The sequence below is a fragment of the Excalfactoria chinensis genome, chromosome 2 (genome assembly GCF_039878825.1).
Source record: "Excalfactoria chinensis isolate bCotChi1 chromosome 2, bCotChi1.hap2, whole genome shotgun sequence".
Classification (NCBI taxonomy): domain Eukaryota; kingdom Metazoa; phylum Chordata; class Aves; order Galliformes; family Phasianidae; genus Excalfactoria; species Excalfactoria chinensis.
The window spans coordinates 22421273-22428903 of NC_092826.1; positions in this window are offsets into that span (position 1 = coordinate 22421273).

A 7631-nucleotide genomic window follows, 5' to 3' on the forward strand; every position below is an offset into this window, starting at 1 on the left:
CAGCTCCGAAGTGATGTGGCAGCAGCAACAGCAGATGAAGGTGAGAACAGACTTGCTCTGTACAGTGGCCTGCTCAGCACTGCCATGCTGGCTGCGGTAGCTGGGCTGTGATCAGTATGACTGGTCCCTCCTGGGAGCTTTCCTGGGGGCACACTCTTGTCCTCAAAAATAAGTTCTCTTTCTCATAAAATGACATATCAGTCGTATATCCAGAAACTTTGTCCCTCCTCTTAAATAGGTTAAATACTGAAAACCAGCCATGTGCTTGGTGGCACAAGCCAAGAGCTGGTACCAGCCTAGTGATCAGCTGAGCTCCAGCTTTCTGCATTTAGCAGCAGTCCCCATAAAAGCAAGTCTTGACAACAGCTGCGATTTGCTGGGGCTGCATGGCCATTCATGCATTTGTGTAGATCCTCTCACAGTGGTTGCTGTTGTCTTAATACAGAAGAAAAGTCAGCTACAGAAATCTCCAACGGCAAAAAAATATATTTCTGGGAGATCTATGATTAAATCGTTGTTGCAGTTTTAATTTCCAGATGGGGTAAAAATTAACAGCAAAATGTACAACCTTACTACAGGTGCATGGAACTGTGCTAAAGATAAGAAGTGTTTACATTAACCTTAAAAGAGGTAAAGAACTAACGCTTACAAATAAACTAAGATCACATGCATTTATGAGTTTTGTGAAGATCTTTATTATTTATATACAATAATGGCACACGATGTAAATAGAAGTTATTAACATTTCTGTAACACCCCCTCCCATGTGTCAGTCACAGCATTTAAATTATATCAAATACTTGTGACTGCTCAACAAACTGCTTTCCATTTTGCAAGTAACCTGGAAAATATATGCATAGAAATACGCACACTTAACTTCCATACTAGATAAAAATTGAATGCAAAGAAAAGCAAACCTAGGAACATCAAGGCTAACTAGGGAGCATATAAACAGGAGGGGGAACGGCTGTTTATGAGGGTTGATAATGATAGGAAAAGGGGGAATGGTTTTAAACTCACACAGGGGAGGTTTAGGTTGGATATTAGGAGGAAGTTTTTCACTCAGAGGGTGGTGACGCACTGGAACAGGTTGCCCAAGGAGGCTGTGGATGCCCCATCCCTGGAAGCATTCAAGGCCAGGCTGGATGTGGCTCTGGGCAGCCTGGTCTGGTGGCTGGTGACCCTGCACATAGCAGGGGGGTTGAAACTACGTGATCATTGTGGTCCTTTTCAACCCAGGCCATTCTGTGATTCTATGATTCTAGATGAATCTAGAAAAGTGATTTTAGGGTACAGTAGAAAGTCTGCAAATGTGACTTAATTAAACTGGATTCCAGAAGCAGCAAACAAATAAAGAAAAAATATAAATAAGGAGAATAAAGAAGTTGCTTATCTCACACTCACTAAAGTGAGTTTAATAAAAGATTACCGTGGGGGGAGGTAGGAATAACTAATGCTCTGTAGAAATTAACCATAAAAAACTACATGCTCACGAGTCCAGCTTTTATTTTAATGTAAAGTAAAATACCATTCTCAAATCCTGCTGCTGTTGGCACGCTGGTTTTAACACATTACAAGAACACAAACTGCTATGAGAGCTTTGTGTTTGCGTATTTCAAGTTTAGATTTTTCTGGAATAAAATGGTTTCTTACCTAATGGGGATTTAAAACAACATGACTTGCATTTATAAAGTAAAGATAATACAATTCTGAGTTAAATAAAAATAATTAAACATAAAGCCATACATTTCAAGAAAATTAGTAAAAGCTTCAGTGTCTGACAAAGGTGGCACTGCCGTTGATGCTGTTGCAGATTTAGAGCCCATTACCCTGGAAATCATAGGACCATAGAATCAGTAGGGTTGGAAAAGGCCACTGAGATCACCTGATCTAACTGCCAACCCACCCCCACTATGCCCACTAAACTCACGTCCCTCAGTACCACATCCACACGTTTCTCAAACCAGCGGCAGTGACTCTCCACCTCCCTGGCAGCCTGTTCCAATGCATTACCAAATTGCTGCCCTCACAGCAGAACTCAGGAACACATCCACATGTCTCGGTCAGTGTGGCACAAAGCACTGCACGGTGCTGTGAGTGAAGTGGATATCAATGTAGTATGACAGCGTTTGCCCTTAAAACAGCTGATGTTTGAAGGGAACTTCCCACTTTCAGTGCAGGCAGCCAGGGTGAAGAGTGTGCACAGCAGCGCTCACATGGAAACATACTCCTAAAGCATGGCCACAAGAACAAAAGCAACAGAATGCTTCTCCTGGACAACTTTTCTTTGTTTCTAAGTATGCACTAACCACTTCTGCACAAACAATGCACCACATTAATCTAAACATGTACACTAAGTAGACTAAGGCTAAAACAAATTTAGCAGAAACCTAAAGTCCGACCTAGAAACAAAAATGTTTCCAAAACAAACAGGAATATAGTTGAACATATTGGGGCAACAAAGAATATGAAGTGCAACACCCTGCCCTCTTTACATCTCTCCTCTTTGTGATCTTGTCACAGCAGCTTGCAGGAGCATCAGAGGAACTGGACATGCACTGCTTCTCTTTCTACATTTGATGTTCACTGTGCTGTGTAACTTAGCAACAAAAGTCATTCATAAGAATTTACTACCAATACTATTTCATTACTATCCATTAGATTAGCTAAAGATAGCAGCCACATATCTTTGTGGGTCCAAGAAGCATAGAATCAGAGAATGGTTTGGTTTGGAAGAGACCTTAAAGCCTACTCAGCTCCAACCCCTGCTGTGGGCAGGGCTGCCCCACACCAGCTCAGGCTGCCCAGGGCCCCATCCAACCTGGTCTTGAATGACTCCAGGAATGGGGCACCCACAGCTTCTCTGGGCAGCTGTGCCAGGGCCTTGCTTGCCCAAGAGAAAACCTTCACCCTGACATCTAATCTAAATCTCCCCTCCTTTAGTGCAGAGTTATTACCTTCTTGTCCTAGAGAGTTAATTCATTTGAAGAATATACAGGAAGTTCAAAGCTGTATTTAATTCTTTCAGTGCACTGCATCAAAATGGTCATAGATTTTGTTTTCTATGAATATGGGATAAGTTCCCTTTAGTTAAAAAGAAAAAACAAAAAAAAAAGTGTAATTTCCACAACTATAAAGAAATATTGTGAGTCACACAGCAAAAGGAGAATACAAGGATCATTTGTGGCAGTGTCCTTACTTAGATCTTTCTAAACCTATCATTGTATTCTGGGTCCTGAATTATGGTTTTCATATTGCTGGAATAGCAGGCAGCATTTATGTTTGTAGATGGGAAATAAATTTTTCTTAAAGATGTCTTGCAGAACTGTATTAATTTAGGTCTGCAACATGCTTTGAACTCTCAAAATACATTACCCGAATATGAATGTGTTACTAACCAATAATTGATAAAATTTCACCAGTATCCCAAGAACTGCTGCTTTCACTCAGCATTTACTGGAGAGCCATAAAAACGAAGAAGTCAAGGCAAACAGTCCCTCAGCAAGCTGATTTCTGTATAACAGGTGTGCTGCTAGGCACAGGTCTCCCTTTGGACTGGGAGGAGAATGTGCCATGGCAGCAAGCTCACTGGGCACCGGGTGCATGTTTGCTCAGCCCTGCCCTGCTCTGGGGATACGGCCTGGGAAGTGGCTGTGCAGAGAGGAAGTGCAAACCTGAAAGCAGACTACAGATACCGCCATGAGTCAAAACGATTGCAACATCTTGCTGAAGCATTTGAGTAAAAGGAAACAGCTTTGCAGTTTCGTTGCTTCAGTGAAACCTTAGCCTTGTGGCTGGGCTCCCCAGAAGGAAGTCTGTCTTGTCCTTCTGCTGTCTTCAGCCACAATATTAAAACCTGAATGCACAATATTTAGTTGCAGCTTTGGTGGTCCTGGGTCACTGTGGTCTAGGATGTATATTGACACTGGGAACCTAGGCCAACACCTCTGCACCTCTGCTCGTGGGCACCGCAGTGTTGAAATCATGGCTTACCCTCTATTTACATTAAGTTTGAGATGCAACAAAGTCAGGTATAGATATAAACTGATGAACTGGTGGATTTTTCCTACTGACTTTTAATTTGAAAGTCATACGACAAGCAAGTTTGAAACTTTGAGATAGGAGATGGAGAAGAGCATTGAGTCATACCATTTCAGTTAAGGTCAAGAAGCAGAGGTGTACCTTCAGGGAAGCATTTCCATATAAGTCACAAATGAGGCAGAGAAAGAGCTAAAATGGTCACATGGCAGTCTTTAAAAGTACAGAAGCAAACACGAAGTACATAAGCTGATAGCCCAGTACCGCAGCTGTTCAGTCACAGAAGCAGTCCCCTGGGGTCCCAGCTTGTGCATGGCGTGCCAAGGAAAGCTGGTTATCCACTGCTGGCTTGGAGTTGAAGCTATGTGGTATTTATGGCATTTTCTATTCTAAGCAGAGGAATTAGTACTTTAAATAATATTAGTCATGGATGGCTGCAATGCAGGATGTACACCGTTCTCTCTTGCAGACAGTGGGCCTTATCTTCTGGTGCCTCATCCACTCAACTAGGCCTTAATCACACAAGTAGATAATTAAACCAAATGAGATAATTTAGTTTTGTCTTGGCCTCAAATGCATGTAATATTCCTTCAAATGGATACATTCAGTCTCAGCACAGATCCACATCTCTAGAAGTCTCAACTCCACTTCTAGCACTTCTGTGTGAGTCCATCTTGCTTCCAATGGAAGACACTTCTGCAGTCAGACACCGTGGTCCTACTGAGATGGGAGTAATGGAATTGGCATGTGACTTATTTTTCCAGCAGGGATTGCAACTGTGCCTATCTGACGGCAGTTCAGGAAAGATGTGCAGACAGTGTTGGACTCCTGCTGCTTTTATAGTCTAGGCAAGGGGAGAGCTGGTGAAGTCTCAGAGGCAGAAACTCATGTTGTACTCAAAGGGGTACAAGTGGGAGAGGGTAAAACAGCATCAGCTTCCAGCTGCAGAAATGAGGTCCAGCTGCTTGTGTTGGTTTTTGAAAAACATATTCAGTTTTTCAGGCTTACAGCACAGTTGTGGGTTTTGGGGCTGCCCCACCACTGCAGATGGAGGTGTGAGGTCCAGTGTATTTTGACTTTTCTTTGCATGTCATTCAGAGGATTTTTGTTAAAAGGCCGAGAACCAGACATAACATTTCTGAGGACGTGGGGGGAGCAACCAGGTCCTGCTTTGGTTTGCAGAGGGGAGTCTTGGTGGCTGGGCTCTGCTTCCAGGTTCATTTCTGATATTTATGAAGTAACTGCCGTGTGTCCAGACAGCGCAATATGTGATCACAGTGATAATAACAGCTCCAGAGACTGATTTGTTTTACTGTGCCCATCCCAATGTCCTATAGGTGGGCATGTACATCCAGGTACTTGAGTGCCCTCAGACCATCTGCTTCACGGGTCCTAAAGCCATGTGCGTGTGTGAATAAGCAAAAGCAGCGTCAGCCTGGCAGTTTGCTTCTTGTTTCTTGTCATAATACTATCTTGCTGTTTTCTAAACAGGGTATAGCTGAGAAAAGACTGGTTTCCTATTTTATTTTGACACAATGTTATGCTTTGTGTTACATTTTGCGCCTAGCAAATTGTGAACTTGTCTTCGTACATGTTGAATAATTACCAAAAGTGTTTGTTAAAAAATTCTTTCTTCAGCATTTATAGCAACAAAATGTAATTTCGAAACACACAGGTCATAACTTCTAATGCATATGTCACTTCAAGTCCTCTAGAGAATTAAGCAGTGGACACCAACATGCAGAAAGACAGTGAATTTCAGTGTGGAGCACAAGTTTTAATCTCCTTTGGAGGTCTTGCAGTAAGTAGTGTAAACACAAGTAATCTCTAGAATATGCATTGTTTATTCCAGAAGAGCTATTTGGTTCCATTATGTCATTGCTTGCATGAAGAAAAAGGGAAACTAAAATCTATCATCTTGACCTGGGCAAGTATAATAGCCCAAGAGTTTAATAGCATTAGCTCACAACTAACAGAGGCCAGGACCCAATGGCAGCAGATGGGAATTTTACATCAGTCCTCTTGTTAGAGATGAAGAACGCAAGCTGGTGTGGTTGTCTGTGTGCTGAGGGAGAGATCAGACATCTGTGCCCGGGTGAGGTGAGGGATGTGGCTGGGAACACAACATGTGTGGGGTAACAGCTGCAGAACTGGGACTGGCCAAGGCCTTCAAGGAGACATCTTATCAAAGCCAGGCATGCTGATTCAGCTTCTGCCTGCTTTAATGGTGGCCACAAGTACCTACATGCGAAACCAGACTGGAACATCTCCACCCAAGTCCTGGTCATTTGCTAAACTGCAATGCGCCATCAGTTTCACCATGAGCTGAGAACCAGTTCTTGTATGGATGAAGGGCTGAGGTGGCAAGGCTGAGATGTCCTAGTAGCCATGAGAATTTCAGTATAACTGACACTGAGTCCTCCATGGATGGCCAAATGAAGGTGATGGAGACATCCAACAGCAACAGCAGGGACAGAAGAGGCCCTCAGTGGTTGGAAATGGTCTACCATCTCCCTGATGAAGGACAAAACCAGTTTCCCAGCAGATCAGCAACTCACAGTGACGGCTCCAAAGAAGAAAGAATGTCTTCTGAGTGCAGGGTCCATTTAAGTTACCTTATCTGAGTTTCTGGTGGTCTGCTACCAGCTGTCCTGTGCAGGCATCAAGGTCTTGGCAGAGAAGTAAATAATTCAAGGGCCAGTCAGAAGAATGTATCTACTGGGGCTGTGCAGGTGGTGCTGCTTTAAGAGTTGGTACTGTGAACTGAGGGATGTATTTGCTTGTCTTTTCTGTGTTCCTGTAGGTTAAGTTAGAACAAGAGTTTAAAGCGGGGTCAAATGGAGGTGATAGTAAAACCCCACAGTATAAAAATTAGACTAAGAACTTGCTGAACAGGCAGTATTGTCCTTTGTTCCTGTCCCAACATGTGCTCACCTACTTACTTCCCCTTATCTCCTTTACCATGGTCCCCTTCCTATGGGTGAGTTAACTGTCCATCTGATCTTCCTAATTTGTGCTTTTGTATCCAAGTTCGCCTTTCCCAGTGCTATATCTTGTACCATTTTACAAACATAAATTATTGAAACGTGGACAGAGTTCTAAACAGTAGAAAGGGCAAGGCTTTGAAGTCAGAGAGAGAGATAAAAGAAAAGCCTGAAGAACATCTTAAATGCAATTAATACGCAGTACTGAAACTCATAATATGTTCTCAAGATTGTGAGGACCATAGACATTTGGCTGAGAAATATGAGACTGAACTGTTTGTACAGAAGGATGAAATGCTGATGGGGATGAAAGTCTTTGCTTTGAAGACTACAGGAGAGGAGTGGTGTAGGTGTTTGGTAATTGTACCACAATCATAAAATCACAGAATCATAGAATGGTTTGGTTTGGAAGGAACCTTTAAGATCAATGAGTTCCAACCCCCTGCTATAGGCAGGGACACCTCTCTCTAGACCAGGTTGCTCACAGCCCCATCCAGACTGGCCTTGAATGCTTCCAGGGAGAGGGCATCTGCAACCTCACTGGGCAACCTGTTCCAGTGTCTCAGCACCTTCACAGTACAGAATTCTTCCTGATATCTAGTCTGAATC